The sequence below is a fragment of the Leopardus geoffroyi genome, chromosome C1 (genome assembly GCF_018350155.1).
Source record: "Leopardus geoffroyi isolate Oge1 chromosome C1, O.geoffroyi_Oge1_pat1.0, whole genome shotgun sequence".
NCBI lineage: Eukaryota > Metazoa > Chordata > Mammalia > Carnivora > Felidae > Leopardus > Leopardus geoffroyi.
The window spans coordinates 132,069,052-132,090,231 of record NC_059328.1 but is presented as its reverse complement, the minus strand read 5'-3'; the positions used below and the strand labels follow the sequence as shown (position 1 = coordinate 132,090,231).

Below are 21,180 nucleotides of genomic sequence, written 5' to 3'. Positions count from 1 at the left end.
CAAGAAAAATGAAACAAGAATTGTTCCATAAGGAAAGAAGGATCGACTTGGTGGGATTGGAGTAGAAACATGATCAGGAATTACCACTTACAAGACTAAAAAATATAGAGTGGAAAAAAAAAACAACTAAGAAGTCATGAAGGCTTGAAAGACCTTTCTTCCCCATCAAGGTAAGAACAGATATAAAAGCAGGAGTCAGACTATGGAGGTTTCTCCCTGTCTTGTAAACTGATGAAGCTACTTGCATCATAAAGCTTTAAAGCTTTCTTCTTTCAGTCATGATATTTTAGTGTTAATATATTTATCAAAAACAGAAGAGTATGTACATTTTAGAGGTACAAGTTGAAATATTTACTGATGATATGATTATGGATTTGTTCTTGGATTTGCTTCGGGATAATCTAGTGGTATGTTGAGCTTGGGAAAATGGGAAGTTTTATAGGTGAAACAAAATTGGCCATATGTGGATACTAGTTCAAATTAATAGATGGTCTTTGTGGGTTCTCCAGACAACTCTCTTTACTTTTGTGTTTACTTGAAAATTTCCATAGGAACAATTAAAAATGTGACATATTCATATGGTAATATGTATTTGAAAAATGTACAGTCTTTACTATTTTTTGATATTGCTCTCTCCAGCTCTGAGTCTGAATTCCCTAAGTGTGAGGGCTTTATCTTTTAGCATTCATTATAATGAACTTCAGAAGAAAAACAAAAACCTTCATAAATACAAAATTGAATGAAACTGATTAGATGAAGTATTTGAATAGATAAATTACTAAGGATAATAAGCCTTTTGTGTTTTTCCCCACTTAGATAAATTTAGGGTTGTAAGAGGTCCATTACAACTATGTCAAAGACTAAATGATAGAAACCATCCCCCTCCAATGTTAGGAAAGTGATTTATTTTATACACAGTTTATAGAAAGTAAATATGATGCCCGAAATAGGAAGATCCCATCAAAAGATCCAGTAGTTATATGAAGATAAGATGATTGCTGGCAACATTAGTGAAGTAGTTTCATTGTACAAAAGACACAGATTTACTATGGACATTTAAAAAATCTGGCTTGAGGTGTTTTGAGATGTTGTATCCCTGACAATTATAAGAACCTAGAAAATTATTCAATTAAGGTAATTCATTTACCAGGGGCGCCTCGGTGGCTCAGTCGGTTAAGCGGCCAACTTCGGCTCAGGTCATGATCTCTCGGTCTGTGAGTTCGAGCCCCGCGTCGGGCTCTGTGCTGACAGCTCAGAGCCTGGAGCCTGTTTCAGATTCTGTGTCTCCCTCTCTCTGACCCTCCCCTGTTCATGCTCTGTCTCTCTCTGTCTCAAAAATAAATAAACAGTAAATTTTTTTTTAAAAAGGTAATTCATTTACCAGAAATATAGAAGATACAACAGATGATTATCACCAAGCTTAATAAATATAGAATTTTCAAACCACTATATTTTTAAAGCATTTTAAAAATAACCTAACCTTATTTCATTGATGAATTAAGAAATTCTTGGGGTGCCTGGGTGGCACAGTCAGTTAAGCGTCTGACTTTTGGTTTCTGCTCAGGTCATGATATCATGGTTTCATGGGTTCGAGCCCTGCATCAGGCTGACAGTGTGGAGCCTGCTTGGGATACTGTTTCCTCTTTCTCTCTACCCCTCCCCCACTCATGTTGTCTCTGTGTCTCTCAAAATAAATGAATAAACTTAAAAAAAAGTTCTTAATTGTTTCCTTAAATATAAGATCAATCATTTATTGAGCATCTACATTTTGAGCATAATTCAAGACAGGCTGAAAATATACAGAGATATGAGATACCTTATATATGTAATCTAATTGTATTTAAGCACCCATAAAAATTTCTTTTGTGTCATCAGGGGACAACTCTGCCCATTTAGGAAGCACTGGGTAGAATTTCTTTAATGATATCATTTAACAGTAACGATTCTACTTATTGATGTGTGGGGAAAAAGCAATGCCCTGGCAGTAGTATTTCACATGACAATCTAGTACAAGTTGTGTGAACAACACAGAGAGCAGATGTTTCTTTATGATAGTAAAAGACCCTTTGCAATACGTTTCAGATGTCAAACCCATTTTTGTTTAGCGTTCCTTCCTGTCTCTTATGAGTAAGCATAATTTCTCTTAAACATATGGCCCAAAATGAAGCAAGTCTGGGAAATCCCATTTATAACGTCAGTCTATGTTATTGGGGGGAAAAATCTTCTGAATTAGTAATAAAAACCATCTGTTCTCACTTAGAAGAAAATTCTTCACACTGATGAAGTGAGACTAATATTCAGCAATTTAAAGAAGTATACAGAAAAATATAATGTAACAGTTTCTTTTTTAACAAGATGTCGAATTCATTTATTAAAATTGTCTAATCTTCAAGGTTTAAGTGTTTGCAGTCTTTAAATATCTGATAAAGAGCAAGGCCTACATTCCTTTACATACATATTAATTATCATAAAATATATTAAATATCAAGATATTTATTTTCAGAAATTATTTATCTTCTTTAATGTTATAATTTGTTTAAAATAATATATGTTTAATCACAATTGTTGCTTTTGCTTGTTTTTTTTTCCTCAATCTTTTTAATCTGCTTATAATGGTAATATAGGTTCATTGAAGAAAAGTTTCATAATGCAAATAAGTATAGTGAAGAAAATTAAAACCACTCATAATCTAACCACGTAGATATACCTACCTGTAACATTTTGGTTTATTTCTTTTAAGCATTATTTTGAAATTTCACTTTTATTTTTATCAAAGTTTTTTGTGTTAATAGTTTTAAAATCAAATATTTCTATAAATTCTATAAAATAGCAATCAACTGTTCATTGTTTCGCAGTCTCATTACCATTTCCCAAACACAGTTAATTGAAACCCCTTTAGCTATTTCTTGTTACTTTTCTTGGTCCTCCCCATATGTATACATATATACACACTATATTCATATATGCACATGCATATGTATGCATATATGTGTGTATATATATAACATGTAATACTTCTCTTATAATTCAATTTCATATATTATTTCTCACTTCCATACATGAACAAAAAGAACAAGGATTTCTTACATAGTCTGTAGAATTCCCAGCCTAATACATATTTCCTATCCCACCCTTCCATTATGGATATATTACAATTATATTTAATTTCATCATTACTCTTTATATTATAATTATTACCATATAAATTTAATGATGGTTAAACCCAGTAATATATTATGGTTATCTTTTCTTACAGAACTTCCTAGTCTCCATGGATTTAGTCATTTTCACTTTTTTCTCTCCTTTGCTTATGGTATCCATCATTATTGCACTATATTATTCTCTTAACAGATATGTTTATGTCCTCTCTCTAGCTTCCCCCAAAATATTCAAGGAAGTAAACTTTTGCAACTTCACATTTCTGCATACTGCCTACTTTCTATCTTTGCTTTATTATGTTATAGTCTAGGAGATATCCTCAAATTTATCTTCCAACTTTTTTATTGATTTGTAAGTTTTTTGTTACCATATTAAAAATTTTCTAAGCTATTATGGGATATCCCTTAGTATTTTGTTTTATAATTATATATTCTTTTCTTGTATGCTCTGTTTTCTCCATCTTCCTTTTTAATGTATTAATCTCTTTGTCTGGGCCTTTTATGTTGGAACTCTTCTTCAAATATATGGTGTTACTTACCTGTCCATTGATGGTCATAGTGGGATAGCTCTGCTCAGGATGCTGGCTTTTCCTTAATTCCCCTATTCTTTTGGGGTGTTCACCCTTGACTTTGGTGTTTAAAAATTTGGGTTTTCTGTGGGTCAGCTTCTCCACAGTATACCCCTCATTTTCTGTCACCATATGTAAAGGCTTCTTCTTCTTGTTTTTGTCCCTGCCATTTAAATCCAAACAATATTTTACAGCATCAGAATGCAAACAAATTGTTTTCTTAGACATTCAACAATGTGTGTGGATTGCTGACAACTTCACCAGAAAGCAGCAAGTGAGAAGTACAGGTTGCTCAAATGGCTGCATGTCGTATTGCTCCACATTACATGTAAAAATATACTATAACATACATGAAAGCCTATTTTGTGCCATATGTTCATTTATTTGTTCATTCACTCATTCGTTGGGACCCCACTGTCTATGTGCCCTAGACAGTGAATACAAAAGGAGACCCATGTACATGCACTCCAGCTACCCACGTCTAGGACCACCCCTACCTACTCTGGACATGCTCCTTCTTCTGGCTCGCTTCCTGGTCAGTAGACCTATTCTTGAGCATCTTTTCTTTGTGCCGTAATCTGGGGTTCCACCATCTGCTCTTTGGATCAAATGTTTGGCTCTTGTGCTCAGATCCTGTTGGGATATATCTTTACCTGCAGAGCAGGCTGAAAAGTTCCCTCTCCTACCATAAAAAGATGATTGGCAGCATGAAGTATATGTGCAGAAGTTTAGAGAAGGACAAGCCCCATAGGTTGGCTGCATAACAAAGGCTTCCAAGTGAGGCACAATTTGATGGTGACATTTGCTGGTTCTCAAACAAGTCCTTCCTCCTCTCATCCTCAGGTCTTTTTTCTTTTTTTCCATATAATGTATTGTCAAATTGGCTAACATACAGTGTATACAGTGTGGTCTTGGTTTTAGGGGTAGATTCCTGTGATTCATTGTTTACATACCGCACCCAGTGCTCATCCCAATAAGTGCACTGCTCAATGCCCATCACCCATCCCCTACCCCCATCAACCCTCAGTTTGTTCTCTGTGTTTAAGAGTCTCTTATGGTTTGCCTCCCTCCGTCTTTGTAACTGTTTTTACCCCTTCTCATTCCCCATGGTCTTCTGTTTCTCAAGTTCCACATATGAGTGAAAACATCTGATATGTGTCTTTCTCTGACTGCCTTATTTTATCTCAGACTTTCAACTGATGCACCTGGGTGGTTCAGTTGGTTAAGTGTCCGACTCTTGATTTCAGCTCAGGTCATGATCTCATGGTCTTGAGATCAAGCCCGCATCAGGCTCCACACTGAGCTTGAGACCTGCTTGGGATTCTCTCTTTCCTTTTTTCTTGGCTCCTCCCCAGCTTGAGCACGTTTGCACTCTCTCTCAAAATAATTAAATAAACATTTTTTAAAAAATCAGACTTTTATCCAACCTTTTGTTTTTCAGACCCATCCAACCCTGTCATCAATCATACCTGCCACCTCTAATTCCTGGGCTCTTCCAGAATTATGCAGTGGCAAAAAATTATAGATACTTAGCATTCATCTTCTCAAGTCTGAAGAGTTATTTATTACTAGAATGTCAGAATTCCAACTTCAAATGTTGTTGACATCTCTGCTATAATTCCATTTTTAAAATGTGTGTGTTTTTACATCTTGACTTTCATTAATGTAGAGTTTTGGAAGGGTGTGATGATAAATATTGTAGTCATATTTAACTGCAAAACTTTTCAGATTTTTGTTTCTGCTTATTCATTTACAACTAACATACTACTAGCTCTATATTTCCAAGTTTATACTAACATGATACATGCCCACATTTAGCCATTTATGCTTATGCATAAAGTATCAATTCTATATAAAAACTCATTTTTATTTTGTTAAACATTGACTCTCACATTTATTGTGAAAATTGCTACCTAGTTCATGCTTCTATTTACAGTTACTTCAGAATTAACCAAATATTGAATGTTGACATTGCAGCACAAATTTCCAGATATTAATACAATGCTTAATTTTAGTAGTGTAATGGCAGAATTGTCATTTATTATCGATTATATGTAACTATAATAGCAAATCATTAAAATTCAAAATTATAGCAGAGGGTTCCATTAATAAAAATAGTAGTGTGATGATTTATAATGGAAGTTAATGCCACGCAACGCATTTCTCTATAAGTAAAATTTTAGAATCAATTATCTTAATGTTTATTTATTTTTGAAAGAAAGAGAGACAGAAAGAGAGAGAGAGAGAGAGACAAAGGGAAAGGTAGACAGAATTTGAAGCAGGCTCCAGGCTCTGCGCTGTCAGCACAGAGCCCACTATGGGCCTGGAACCTACGGACTATGAGATCATGACCTGAGCCAAAGTCGGTCACTCATCTGACTGAACCAGCTAGACACCCCTAGAATCAATTATTTTAAATGGCACTTACACATCTTCACATACATAAATTTACTCATCAGTAGTTCAGTGTTGAAAGTGGTATTTATGTTCTTTACTATGTCAATTGTAATTTCAATTTTATTTTGCCTTACTGGATTTCCTATAATCTCTCCTTATCCCAAATATTTTCCTTTATATCTCAGTCCCTTGATTTTTATTAGCTTTCTTCTTCTTCTTCTTCTTCTTCTTCTTCTTCTTCTTCTTCTTCTTCTTCTTTTTGCCTTTCTGCTCCTCCTTCATAATGCCTTTTTAAATTTAATTCATTTGTACCTTCTATAAACTTTAGATATGAGGTAATTTTCTAATATGTTCTTCTGTTAGTACCTATATTCAGAAGCATATTACTTCCTAAGCCTTCAGATGAAATTCATTTTCTCTTTTTCTGAAGGTATTATATATTAATATAATGTTTTCTATTTCTATTTTCAATTGTTTTTCTGTGTGTGTGTGTGTGTGTGTGTGTGTGTGTAGTTTTTTGTTGTTTTTTTTTCTACACCAAATGTGGGGCTTGACCCTGAAATCAAGAGTCTACTTGAATGACTCTACTTGAGCTCTACTGAATGAGCCAACCAGGAATCCCTTTCAATTGTTTTTCTCCTTTAGAAGGCAAACTTATTGTTAGATAATAATCAGCTTGTATGTTTTACCTTTGATTCTACTCAGATGACCTTCTTAAACCTTCAACTCAAAGGCAGAATGATACATGTCTCCTAACCTGATTTTCATTGTCTACCAGTGTTTCATCTACATGTTCTAGATAATGTGGTATTTTCTTCTGATCAAAATAACTGCATCTATGACATCTTAGCTTTGTGGAATATATCAAATACTACAGTCCTCTTCTTTCATCCTTCCCTCTACCACATTTGTCATTTGGGGAACTGCATCTCCACAGGTAAAATGACTTCTGCCAGCTTTCATTTCCTAGCTGTACTGCCATGTTGTTCAGTTGCTTCCTGGAATAGTTGAAGAAAAATAAATATTAAAGACCATAGTTAGGGAAAGGGAATTAGGATACTCTTAAAGAAGTAACATTTATATAGTAATATATAATCATTTGGTTTGCTTTCGTATGGATCTACTGTTTCTGAACTATGGAATAGACAATGAGGTTGTAAAAACAATACACATTAACTTCTACTTTGATATATTTATTTTCCCTGCCTAAACATTCCTGTTACTACATATGTTTCTTAGTCCGAACCCATTGGCCTTGTAATTACAGGATTTCTCTCCTTGATGTTGGGAGCAAGGTTTCCAACATTACTAGAATTTAGTGGTGATGCAAACTTTTACCTTGTATTTCTTCTGAGTTTTTTCCAAGTCATTTCAGTGGGAGATGCTGAATCAGAGATTTACCTCAGGTACCATTTAAATCAAGTTCCCCAACCTTCTATGTACCTTCAGTCAAATGGTACAGTCCCTTTCCATGATATCTGTAGTCCTGGTTAGACCTAAGGAATATATTCTTTTAATGAAATGCTCTAGTTTTATTGTCTCTAAATTTTAATGCTATGAGGCTGGTCTTTAAAATTATTTACCTAAACTATTTCTCTCTTAGTGTCAGATGAATTACCTTTACCTCTTCTTCTGAAGTTTCTGATAAATCTCTGCCTTATATATTAGAAAACATAGAAAATGCAAAGTAGTATCCAGAAATTAAAAAAAAAAGGATTTCATTTGCCAATAGAATAGCATGTTGAGAATTAATATCTGCCCCAAGGAAAATGGCTTCTCCTATAAAGTTATTTTTTTAATATAGTATATCTCTCTTTGTGAGAACAGAACAAGAATCTAAAAGTACATGTTTCTCAAAAGAGAGTAACATTAAAGGAGTAGTTTATTTACAAATGCAAAACAAAAATGGGCTTCACTTACAAAAACTTCGTGAAAATCTATGGAATATGTTGAATGATCTGTCCTGATGTTTGTTTATTTTTCTACCAAAATATTGTATAAACACATTTGCTGCCAAGGTCTTACCCATCCAGATGATAGTCCATTGGCTTAAAGGAATAAAAGAAATGTAATGCTGAATGTCACCTAAGCACATATAGCTTTTGTAACTTTCTTTCTTGATGAGCCCTAAATCTTATGGTTTAGTAGACCCAGAGGATCTGGAGAAGAGGATCCAATATGATTCTGATACTAGTATAGCAAGCATTCAGTGTACTGTTTTTTTTTTAAATAATTTTTTTAAACATTTATTTATTTTTGAGGGACATGGAGAGAAAGAGCATGAACAGGAGAGGAGCAGAGAGAGGGAGACACAGAATCCAAAGCAGGCTGCAGGCTCTGAGCTGTCAGCATAGAGCCCTACGTGGGGCTCAAATCCACGAACCACAAAATCATGACCTGAGCCAAAATCGGATGCCTAACTGACTGAGCCATCCAGGCACCCCTAAAACTATTTGGTTTTAAGCCAAATATTATGACATTAATATGTATCATAACAAAAAAAAATCAAGGAAGCAAATTTCTCTTGCAATGGACTCTTATTCTTCAACAAAGATCAAATTCCTGAGCTCCTGAAAGAAAGAAATTACATTGTCTGAATCTCACAACCTTAGAATTTGCCCCAGCTGTTCCATTCAGTAGCATGAAGACTGGAGAGAATGTGAGGTTCAAGAAACTTCAATATTTCTTTCCTTGAAAGTGGTATTGGTGGGATATAATTGATGCTACCCACATAAAAGATATTAGTGCTAAGGGTAAAGAATGGGGCGAAGGCTGCATTTCAGAGATTTGGAGAATAAAATTGACAGGAGTTGATAATCATTTAAATGTGGCAAGTGAAGAGAGGGAGGAGATGTTTGTATGTAACTCTGGTTTCCACCTTGAATTAGTGGGGAAGTCACAACTGATATAGGGAATACCAGATGAAGAACAAGCTTTGAGAACATTATCTTGACTTCAGTGTTGGATTTGTTAAATTTAATGGGCCTAGAAATATCTATGCTGAAAATATTTAAGTGACAGTTCAAAGTATTGGCCAGCATTTAGAAAATGTGTTGAAGGTCACAGTTCTAGAGATATTATCTGATCAGTTCTACCTCTAAAATATATCTTGGGTCAGTCCATTTTTCCCCATCCCCATTGCCAGTGTCCTTGTATTGCTCATCATTGCAATTGCCATTCTGGTTACAACTGTAGACAGTCTCCAACTTCTGTCCATAACTCTATAAATTGTGTTCCATAGAACCTCCAGAGTGATATGCTTTAAGAATAGGATTGTTTCATTTTTCTGCTTAAAAGCACTAGATTGCATTAAATCAAAATTCACACTTCTTGCTATATCTTTAAAGACCTTGCAAAATCTGTTTCACGGGATTTAAGATCGTTCCTGTGTGATTCTTGAGACTTAAGTCTAACTGGTCTTTTAGTTCTTCAAGTTTTCTACCTTAGATTTGTCATGTACGATTTCCTCTGCCTGGGAGGATATTTTCCTACCCCACCCTGTTTTCCCTTGTCAATATTTTTCTTATCCTTCATTTCTCTGTTTAAACATTACTTCTAGAGAATGGTCTGAACAACCGAGTTCCTCACATTCTTCACCAATATGCCACAACTCAGTACCATAACTGTTTTCTTGACATTTGGCACAATGTGTAATTTTTTTTTAATTTATTTTCTGGTTTGGATATAACTTGTCCACTAGACTATGTGGTTGATGAGAGCAGGGACCACAGCTGATTTGTGCCCAGCAGACATATAGACTGAATTCCCATACTCCCCAGTTGCCCAGGTCTGTTCTGTTTTGTGCCTGCTGACCTGACATGATTGTTAACAACACCTTCTGACACTCTCATAAGTGTCTTAGTTTGGATGATAAATTACATGCCAGCTCATCAGGTATACTAGACAATAAATATTTGCTGCATAACTGAACAAATGGCTCTAATATATATGTTAAAAAATGTATGGAAAAGAGAGGAGAATTTGAAGTGCAGCCCTATGGCTCACTGACAGTATAAGATATAAAGAGTATGAAAAGCTCTAGTGGAAACTGAATGTTTGTGTGTATATATGAGTGTTTTTGCATGCGTGTAGTGTGTGTATTATCTCTTTATGAATTCATGAAACCTGTAGATGGAATCATCCATAGAGATATCTAAAATTACAGTCTCTCAAAATGTTTTTTAAAATTTCTGTTTAGTTTCCCATCGGTAACTAAACATTATATCTTATTTTTTTTTTTTACTGGTATAAAGATTTCTTTGTGTCTAACTTTTATTCTCTTGAAACTAAGGTCTATTACTGCTGTTCTGATAGTTGGTAGATAGTAGTTGGAAATGGAAAGGAACCATATCCCTATAATCTTCTATTTTACTGAAATCTGTAATCAAAATAATATTTATCTTAATTAATGGGCCCATTTTTTTCATTTTTAAATCATTAGAAAATTAATAGAAAAATAATAACTGAAATTTAATAAATGTCATTTAAGCTTTTTCTTCATAATTATTTCTTTAAATACTGATTTTTAAGGATCTAAAAATTCAGTCAGAATACTTAGATATTTAATATATAAGAGATAACATCTAGAATTTATTTTAAATATTTTACTTTTAAATATATATCTTTTGCTATATTTTGACATTGAGAACTGCTATTACTTTATATTATTTTGAAGTTATTCAGTTATTCACTTAGAAAGATATTGTGTCCATTGGTCATATAAACTTATATGAATATAGTTTTGAAAAATATATTTCTCTAAAATATTTAGCATATTTAGACATTTAGATTTTAGAACCTTTTTAAAGAAAGCACTTACAGGCAGAATTTTAAAAATAACTTTGCAGGCTGTTAATGAATGTAACATGTTTTGATTTATAATCTCAGAATTTTCACTTTTTTTAAATGCAAAGAAAAATTAGAAAATTATTTCAGTTAATTACAACACATTTTTCCATTAGTATTCAAAGTATCAGGTTTCATTTATCCAGAGTAGAAAACTGACTGAATACCTCTATTTATCTAGAAGATATCAAGAAATACCAAGAAAGTAATGATTCTATGTGTATGTATTTGCGTATATTTGTATATTGACAGATACATATGTATGTGTAGGTATGTCTGTATACCTCAAACACACACACACACACACACACACACACACACACACACATGCATACATCTTTCACATCCATCCATGCATCATGCACGTGTCTTTCACATACAATTATACATACACATATTGTGTGTGTGTGTGTGTGTGTGTGCATGTGTGTGTTTGCTCATGCACATTTACATATATGTGTGTATATATATCCAGGAATAGTGCTGAAAATTTTAATTTTATTTCAAACAGAAACAACATAGAAAATTAAGCAAAGTAAATTATAAAATACAAATAGTTACTTTGTGTTTCACATTAAAAATAATGAAGTTTATGTTTTGTTAACATTAAAAAATACTATCTCTGTATGTGAATAGTATTTATTGATGAATAGGGCCTGGAAGAGAGGAGATAGATGGGTATAAAAAAGTACATGGGCTTTGGCAACAACAGATAGATCTGACTTTGAATCTAGGTTTTGCCACTTGTGCACTCTCAAAAAAGTTATTTGCCTCTCTGCCCTCAGTTTCTCCATCTGCTAAATTAAAATTATGTATTTACATGATGTACCAACAGGAACACATTGTTAAACAATGAAAAACGTGATTTCTGTACTCAGCTTTCAAGCATGCGGGTGTCAGATTCACCCGTCATGTTCTTAAAGGATGTTCACAGACCCAAGTGCTTTCAGAGTAGGAATGATTATTGGCATGGTCTCAAAATCTTGTCCTGTGGGAACTAGCAAGATTTATCCTGGGAAATGAAACAATGCATGACTCCATCTTACAACCATGAGATCATGACCTGAGCTGAAATCAAGAGTTTAATGTTTAGCTGACTGAGCCACCCAGGTGCCCTTCACATCTTCTTTATCCATTCATCTGTTGATGGACACTTGGTCTGTTTCCAAATCTGGACTATTGTAAATAATGCCGCAATAAACAGAGGAATGCTGTTAAAAAGAGAGAGAGAGAAAAAAAAAATAACGCATGAAAGCTAGCTTTAAATATAAAGAGCTGACATTTTCTCTGTTAGTCTGTTTGGTAGGTGGAATTATGAATCTTGAACACCATATAAAGTAAGTAGGTATGATTATATTGCAAGTATCACCCAGGTAGAGAAGAGATGTGACCATGCTTCCATTCCTTCCTGGAGATTTCTGTTAGGGGATTTTTGATAGCTATAGGCTTGAAGGAAAGATCAAGTTCAGTTCTGTGGGAATTTTTGGAACAACTATGACTTCTGGATTTGGAGTGAATTTTTGTGCTGGGGGTGGGGTTATGAATTAATGTTAAACAGTTTTTAAACATTCACCAAAAAAGTATTTCCTGGATTGAATCTGATATGAGAAGAATGAATTTATGCCTCCATCGCAGATTTTTCAATTATTTTTTTTGCATCTCCAAGAGACAGATATCATTTCCAATTTTGCAGGTTAGTAACTAAGTTCTTTCGTTGTTATTTTGTTTTCATTTTCATAAGTTTATTTCATAAATTTAAATCCACAATCCAGCTGGACTTGGAGAGGAGTAAGGAAAATATGGAACCCATAGAACTGCCTCAAGAACACAAAGATTATAGGATATTTCAAGTAGATGGGGGTGAAGAGGTGCTCTCCTGAGCTACAGAAGGAATGGTCTGGTAGGTAAGATAAAACACAAGTCAAATTTATTAGATTTGTCCACAGTCAGCAATGGTGATCTTCTTCGTGGTCTTGACATTCCTGGACCCAAAGCATTCCATGGCTTCCACAATATCCATGCCTCTTTCACCTTACCAAAGACCACATGTTTTTAATCCAATCACTTAATCTTGGCAGTGCAGATGAAAAACTGGGAACCATTTGTTTTGGGTCCAACATTTGCTATGGACAAGATGCCAGGATCCATCTGTTTCAAGATGAAATTCTTATCAAATTTCTCCTCATAGATGGACTTGCCACCAGTGCCATTATGGCATGTGAAGTCACTCTGGCACATAATTGCAGAATAATCCTGTAAAAGCAGGGATCTTTATAACCAAATCCTTTCTCCCTACTGCTCAGAGCACAAAAGTTCTTGCTATCTTTGGAACTTTGTCAGCAAACAGCTGGAAAGAGACACGGCCCAAGGGCTCGCTGTCCACAGAGATATTGAAAAACATGGTGGAGGTGACCATGGTGGGGTGGTGGGTGTGGCACCCAAGTGGCAGTGTCTGCAAGGCCTATACTAAGTTCTGTATCAAGTCATATATCTCAAGATTGCAACTAGAACTTGAAAGCAAATTGTCTCCATGTCTCTAAGCTTATGCACAATTATTAAATCCAAGTATGGATTTATAGGGAGCCAGTGTATGTGAGTGTATGCTTTTCTCCAGAAGTAATATTCAGTCCTGCTGAATCCAATAATCTGGTCCTATGATTAGACATAGGCAAATGAAATAGAAAGTAGAGAGAAAGATTTCTAGGTTGCTAACAAAAGCATTCTGGAAATAATTTGCTTTGGTTTCTATTTGGTTAGAAATGAAATCAGAATTGAATTGACTTAAAGAGAAAATAGTTAAGTAGGTCAATAGAGAGGTCACAATGATGCCAAATAACGTTTTTGTTAGAAATAAATGTGCAGCAAAAGTGAAAATCCAGGAGGTAATTATGAGGAAGATTTTATGTTTAACACCTTAGACAGGAAGCAGTTCTTAAATATTTCAGTGGTTTTTTAAAACCAACAAAGTTTATACTTAAATTAGAAAACAAAGGATAAACAACGAATACTTATCTTAAGTGGCTGCTTTAGAATCTCTATAAACATTCAAACACCTAATTCATTGTGGCAAAGAACATGGGGTCATATACTAGATCAGAGCAGTTTGTACAGTGCAGCCCTGTGTTTGATCAAAATGAAATGACTAATGCTCTTATGTGGCCTTTTGAAAATAAAAAGCACAAAGCCATGATAATGGCTTTTATTTTAATAATTTTATAGTAATGATTTAATCTGCCTAATATGGGAAGATATGAGTAAAAATGACAGTACTCTTACACCTTCATATACGATCAATATCCTCTCATGGGAATGTGGGTTATTGGCCGCTTATGTAACTGGGGGTGTACATTAGTGCCCTGGCACTCAGTTTTGTGACCAGTTATATCATTTTAAGCTCAGATGCTTTTGAAATAAGTAATAGCAGAAGAGCAAACAGCTGGGGTATCAGCATGCAGAGAGAAAAGGAGCAAAGCTGCAAAATGAATTTACAAATGTTACCGGAGGAACTGAAAATTCTGAGAAGTCCGAGATCCAATGTAGTTTAGTAAATACCAGCTATATGAAAAATGTCTACAAAGTACACAACATTATTTTGGACTTACATGTACCACCTCCCACCTCTTAACCTTTCTCCCTTTCTCTTGACATACTAGATAAAACTGTTGACTAATATGATTCACAATCTCTCTGAGGTCATGGAACCTCAGAACACACAATGGAACACACAATGTATTATGTCCTAATGTGCACAGTATCTGTGAACATTGCACATTGAAACTGTGATCATGTATATTCATTAATAAGTAGGTAGCAAAATTGTGTGATTTTGATGAATTTCTCTGTGAGAAGATGAGACACCGGGATTACTGTATTTTTCGCAAAAGAGAAGCACATTGTTTTCTTTTTCAATTTAACCAAGCAGGAGGGTTTCTAAGGCCTCACTAGGTTACCTTTGTTCACATTAGCTTGCCATTGTGTTTTTTAAATTCACATTTTAATAGCAGTCATATAAATAATGTAGTAACTGCCAGCAATCAGATTACATTCTTATTCTGTCATTTAAGCAACATGCATTATAATAATAAAATGACTTTTATACAACATGTTTATTCTGTTCTTCAAAGCAGGATTTCTTCTACATCTTTCTTAGTGCCTTATGAAGAAGAGGTGGTCAGTATATCTTTTTTTAAGTGATGGGAGAATATGAACAATGAAGTAAAGCCAGAGAGCAACTTTTGTGATTTGGCCACCTTAATGGCACAAGATTTTAAGAAAAAATGTTCGGAGAGGAAAAGGTTTGTGATATTATTTAATATAATGCCAGCATGGAGAAAAGGTAGGAAATCCCAAATGTATATATTTTTCCTTTCTGCTAAATTAAGATAGATAACACTATGTACATATTTAGTCAACATAAAACACAAGCACTCATAGCCACATTTTTATAAGATGGAATATAAAATAAAAAATTTACTTCATATATATGTATACATACATATACACACATATATATATACACACACACACATATACACACACACACATGCATAAAAACATACATACACACACACATATCTGTATGACACATAAAGAGGATATACCCTAAATATTCAGGAAATACTTTTCATTCCTTTTCCATGTGAGATATACTGGTGGTGGATTTTCTTGCTCTCTGATATTACCAGGTACTGAAGATTCAGGTTTCTCTTCCACATTACCACAATCCACAGGATCATCCGGGACCCTGTCTTTCTTTACTTTAGGGCCTGGAAGTATCATGGGACATTGAAGTTAGATGCCCATGTGGGCAGTTCAGATAAGATTCACCAAAATCTCAGAGCACACATTCCACTTCTTTGGATGATACATGGTTGCCAGTCAGTAGGATCAGCTGAACAGATGAAGTAGTGATTCAGTACAGGCAACATTGGATGGCAAGGGAAGGTCTATAGGTGTTAGCCCTGCTTTCAAAAGGCTTTTTGATACCGAGAAGAAATGGCAAAGGAAGTGGGTGGAGGAGATTCTCAATGTGGACTCTCTGGTCCATCTAGATAGACAGACCTTATCTCCAGCTCCAGAAACCTCTGTGAAGGTGTAGGTCACTCACCTCCTTTGCAAGAATCAATAACACTTATTAGATCATCTAGGGAGTTTAGCTAATTTATTTATTTTCAGTCATCTTTCAAATCTCTTGTTCTGACATCAAGTTAATTTGCTACATTGTTCTTAATTCTTGATTTTTTTTCAAGAAAATGTAGTTTATCCAATTTCTTAGTTTTGGCTTTTAGAAATATTTCAAATGTAAACTTCAAAGTTTATTTTTAAAGTAAAAACTAAGCATTAAATAGTATTTACTCATGAATTTTTTCAAGTTTTTACTTAAATTCTTTTTTTGAATCTTTTTAATGTTTATTTATTTTTGAGACAGAGAGAGAGAGAGCATGCACAAGGGAGGGGCAGAGAGAGGGAGACACAGAATCCGAAGCAGGCTTGAGGCTCCGAGCGGTCAGCACAGAGCCCGACTCGGGGCTCGAACTCACGGACCTTGAGATCATGACCTGAGCCAAAGTCAGATGCCTAATGGACTGAGCCACCCAGGCGCCCCTTTGTTTAAATTCTAGTTAACATCCAGTTTAGTATCAGTTTCAGGTGTAGAATTTAGTGACTTATCACTTACATACAATGCTCATCAAAACAAGTGTCCTCATTAACTCATCACTTATTTAACCCATCCTTGCCTACCTCCCCTTTAGTAACCCTGTTTGTTCTCTGTAGTTAAAAGTTGGTCTCCTGGTTTGCCTCTCTTTCTTTCTTTTTTTGCCCAGATGTTCATCTGTTTTGTTTCTTAAATTCCACATATGAGTGAAATCATATGGTATTTATCTTTTCTGAGTTATTTCGCTTAGCATAATACTCTTTGGCTCCATCCATGTTGCCATATGTATGCCTTTGACAGAGAGAAAGTCAGTTACAAGGAAGTAAAGACATAATAATATTTTATGTGTAACCTCACATAGGCACCATGCTTGTGCTGGAAATTCAATGCAGAACAGGACACTGAAGGTCCGCGCCCTCAAGAGCTTCTAGTCTAGTAAAACAGAGGACATGGGCTAAGACTTTAAGAATATTTTTTATTGGGTGGGGAGTGCCAGGGTGGCTCAGTCAATTAAGCATCTGACTTCTGCCCAGATCATCATCTCGTGGTTTGTGAATTCAAGCCCCAAGCGGGGCTCTGTGTGGACAACTCGGAGCCTGGAGCCTGTTTCTGACTCTCTGTCTCCCTGTCCCTCTGCCCCTACCTGCTCATGCTCTGTCTCTCTCAAAAATAAAAATAAACATTAAAAAAATAATTTTTTGTGATCCCTAAAATATTTTGAGAGAGTGAGAGAATAAAATCACCATAATGTCACTAGGTCCAGCTGTGATATTTACCATAGAAGTTAATAGAGTTTAATGGCTACTTAGAAAACTAGAAAGTTTTATTCTGATTAGCTCATCCTTTGACATCCAGATGTTAAAAGAGTTTTGTTCTCTTTTAAAGGGAATCATAAAGACACCTAAAAGGAAAACATTTTTTATTCAAAAAAAATCTGTCTTTAGATTTCTGCCACATTAAGAACTTTTTTTTTTAATTGCCTTTGGTTATTAAGAATAAAGTCTTGATGAACTTATGAAATCTTGGGAAGGCTAATTTGCCTCTCTACTATCAGTCATTGTTCCAAGATTTAAATTTCATAAAAAGAACAGCCGTCTGCAAAACTCTTTGCTAGTTAGATTACAGAGTTTTAGTATCCATTTGAGCACTGCAATTTGTGGATGGCATAGATGACAAATTGTAATTTTGTCTTTTCTGTGAAGTTTTATACTGAAGACTCTTGAATGGTTTAAAGTGTCACATTAAAACAGTCTTGGCAAGTGTGAATGCATGACTATATATTTATATACTGCATTAACAAAAAGAGTAGCATCAAATACAAGTTCCATCCATAACATGTGGCTAATAATTCTTGGTCAGCAAAAATAAAAGATAGTGTTTAGAAAATGTGTGGAACAGTTTTTTTCATTAATTATTTTATTCATACAACAAATACTTACTAAATTTCTATATTGTGTCAGTCTCTCTCTTATGGGATCTGGGGGTAAAGCAATGTATAACTTCCTGCTGTATTGAAGCTCACATTATAGTGCAGGAGACAGATAATAAACTGAATTAAATACGTTCATCAAATTGTTACAAATTTTTTGAAGCAAAAGACACAGGACAAAGGAACGATCTATACAGAATAAATGGTACTATTTTAAACACAGTGGTCAGTGAAGTATTCTTGAAGGATGTAACGTCTGAGCAGAAGTCTCCAGGGTATGAGGAGAGCTGAGGAATGAGTGTTCAAGAAAGAGGGATGGCCTTAAGTGCAAAGGCCCTGAGATCGAAGAATGCTTGAGAAACCAAAATAAAGCAAGAAAACCAACAGAGCTGGAAAGAGCAAGGGGGAAGTAAGAGTTGATTAGGTCAGAATGATTACTGGAGGCCATACCATCCTGGATCATGCCATCATAGGAAGGGCTTTATGTTCATTCTAAATAAAATTAGAAGCTTCTGTAGGGTTTGGGGAAGTATGAAATCATCTGACCTTGTTTTAGATTATTCTGCTTTCTAGACTAAAGAAAAGGAAAGTAGAATTGCTATACTACTTTTTAGAATTACTGTAGCTCAGGGTATCACCCTGCATAAATTTAAGAATGCAGTAAGCACTGTGCGAATACTGAAATAAGAAAGCATTTTCTTTAGAATTTGTCTATCAAAATGAAGCTCATGAGCTATTAGTGCCATTTAACCAAACCAGCATAATTATTTATGAACAGTGAGCCTAGTATATGTATTATAGCAGAAATTCTAGAGAAAGATTCCTTAGGATCCTGCAGTGTCTCAAAAATGTTCCACCGTGGCCAAAAAATACAAGATCAAAAATGATTATTAATTTTAGAAAATAATTATTAAAGTTGCAATTCATAATATTTTCCTCTAAGATGTTTTGGACAATAATAAGGAATGATCAGGAGAAAACTTAAGAGTTTATTTTTCCTTATTGGGGAAAATATTTAAATTCAAAACACCTAATCAAAGGATATAGTATACTTTGACATATATAGGGGCGCCTGGGTGGCTCAGATGGTTGAGCGTCCGACTTTGACTCAGGTCATGATCTCACAGCTCGTGAGTTTGAGCCCCGCGTCAGGCTCTGTACTGACAGCTCGGAGCCTGGAGCCTGCTTCAGATTCTGTGTCTCCCTCTCTCTCTGCCCCAACATACTCGCATTCTGTCTCTGTCTCTCTCAAAAATAAAATAAAAACATTATTTTTTTAATATATCATTATTTTATCAGAGAATTTCATCTTTTCATACTTCATCAGGTGCCACTCTCCATTGAAGATAACCACACATTAAATCATCATTCATGGTGTTTAAATCCCAGCCTTACCCTTCAATTACCTGACCTGTGTATGGCTCCTCATCCTTAAATTGGAGATAACAATTCCACCTACTTACATAGTGGTCATGACAGTAAAGTGAGTTAGAGCATGTCCCTCCAGAAATGCTAGCCCATGCTTATAACCACTAGGCACATCACAGTGCTTTATAGAGAATTAATATGATTCACTTTGTAGTCTGAATTCTGTTGTATTTACATTAGAGCATGACACACAATATAATTACAAACAAAGTGAAAGGAAAATAAAACTGTCTTTGAGACATTCAGGAAGATTCACTATCAGCTCTGAGATATTGTAACTGTAATGTATAGCAAACTTGTTTTGAAGTCTTTTAAAATTATAAACTCATGTTTGAATACATCACCCCACATATGAGGCAGGTATCTGTGGCTGCATTTATGACTTCTTGTCCAGAAGAGTAAGCCAAATGCTAATGTTTCATTTTTAATTTTTTTAAGTTTATTCATTTTGAGAGAGAGAAAAAGAGCACAAGTGGGGGGCAAGGAGAGAGAGAGTGGAGGGGAGAGAGAGAGAAAGAGAGAGAATGAATCCCAAGCAGGCTCTGTACCACTAACACAGAGCCTAATGTGGGGCTCAAACCCACAAGCACAAGATCATGACCTGAGCTGAAGTTGGACACTTAACCAACTAAGCCACCTATGTGCCCCCACATGCTAATGTTTTGATCGTAAATAATTGAGGATTAACATTAGAAGGTTTGTGTTAGATGATTTTTGTGAGCACTCTTTCAGCATGGTCAAATTTTACTGGATCTTAGATTGATATATTTAATTGGATTTTTAGAAGGTCCCAGTGTCAAAGGGTTGCTGGGATTTACACATTTAATGAAACCCCTACTGGGTCATCCAACAGCAGCTAAAGGGTGAAGAAGAGGAAGCAAAACCAGGTCTGTCTTCTCTGTGAGGCTGCAGCAGGTGCTGGTGTCTAGGAAGGTCTACAGCAGTGGCACCTGTTGTTGGATCTACACTCAATTGCCAGTGAGAAGGAGAACTGAAATGATAGAAAACAAATTGAGGAAAAGATTTGGATTCCAAAATAACCTCATGCAGAAGCAGAAGTGCTTTTGAACTAAAGATATAGCTTGAAAGCAACTTGGCATGTTTAACAGCTTACATCATCTTTTTATGTATGGAAAGTTCTGAAGAAAAATTGTATTAGTTCTGAAGAAAAATCTCTAAACACATTCAAGTCCAGAATCAGAAGTTACATACTCCCAAGACCTCCTCTTGATGTGGGCCATTGGAAGGAGATTTAGAGTTATTGAAATTACCATTTATGTTGACAGAAACTTGAACAGTGGGAGATAAACCACAAAGTTAAAGAACTCATTTCAGGCTGGAACACTCATCCATCGTCTCTTTAACAGCAATTTGTCCCTCACTACTTTCTTTCCAGAGCATCATTTCTTTGTATCTGTTCTTAGAGCCTCGGTGCCACTGGCTACCAAATTAGCTTCAATTCTGTCCCTAAGATGATCTCTGGTCACTCTCATATCTACTTTACCTCTCTAATAGGAATTCTGTAACTTTACAGTTGTTTCTGAGGAAAATTCCACTTTTTATCCAAAGCCATTATTAAATAAAAGAAGCTGTTTGTGAGCCAGATCCAAAGTTGAGTTCTTATTTTTCCATAAGACTTTTGGTTTTGTTCATTCCTTGGATTATTTTCTCAACCAAGTGGCTTTAGATTTCAGCAAG

The 21,180-nt window shown here is 35.1% G+C and overlaps 1 protein-coding gene and 1 pseudogene across 4 annotated transcripts in view; one reads left to right on the top strand and one right to left on the bottom strand.

Annotated features, from left to right (window-relative positions):
- LRP1B (LDL receptor related protein 1B) overlaps window positions 1-21,180 on the top strand; it is a 1,910,230-nt gene that overhangs the window by 1,492,621 nt on the left and 396,429 nt on the right. The window lies entirely within an intron of this gene.
- LOC123598875 lies at window positions 12,825-13,385 on the bottom strand (annotated as a pseudogene).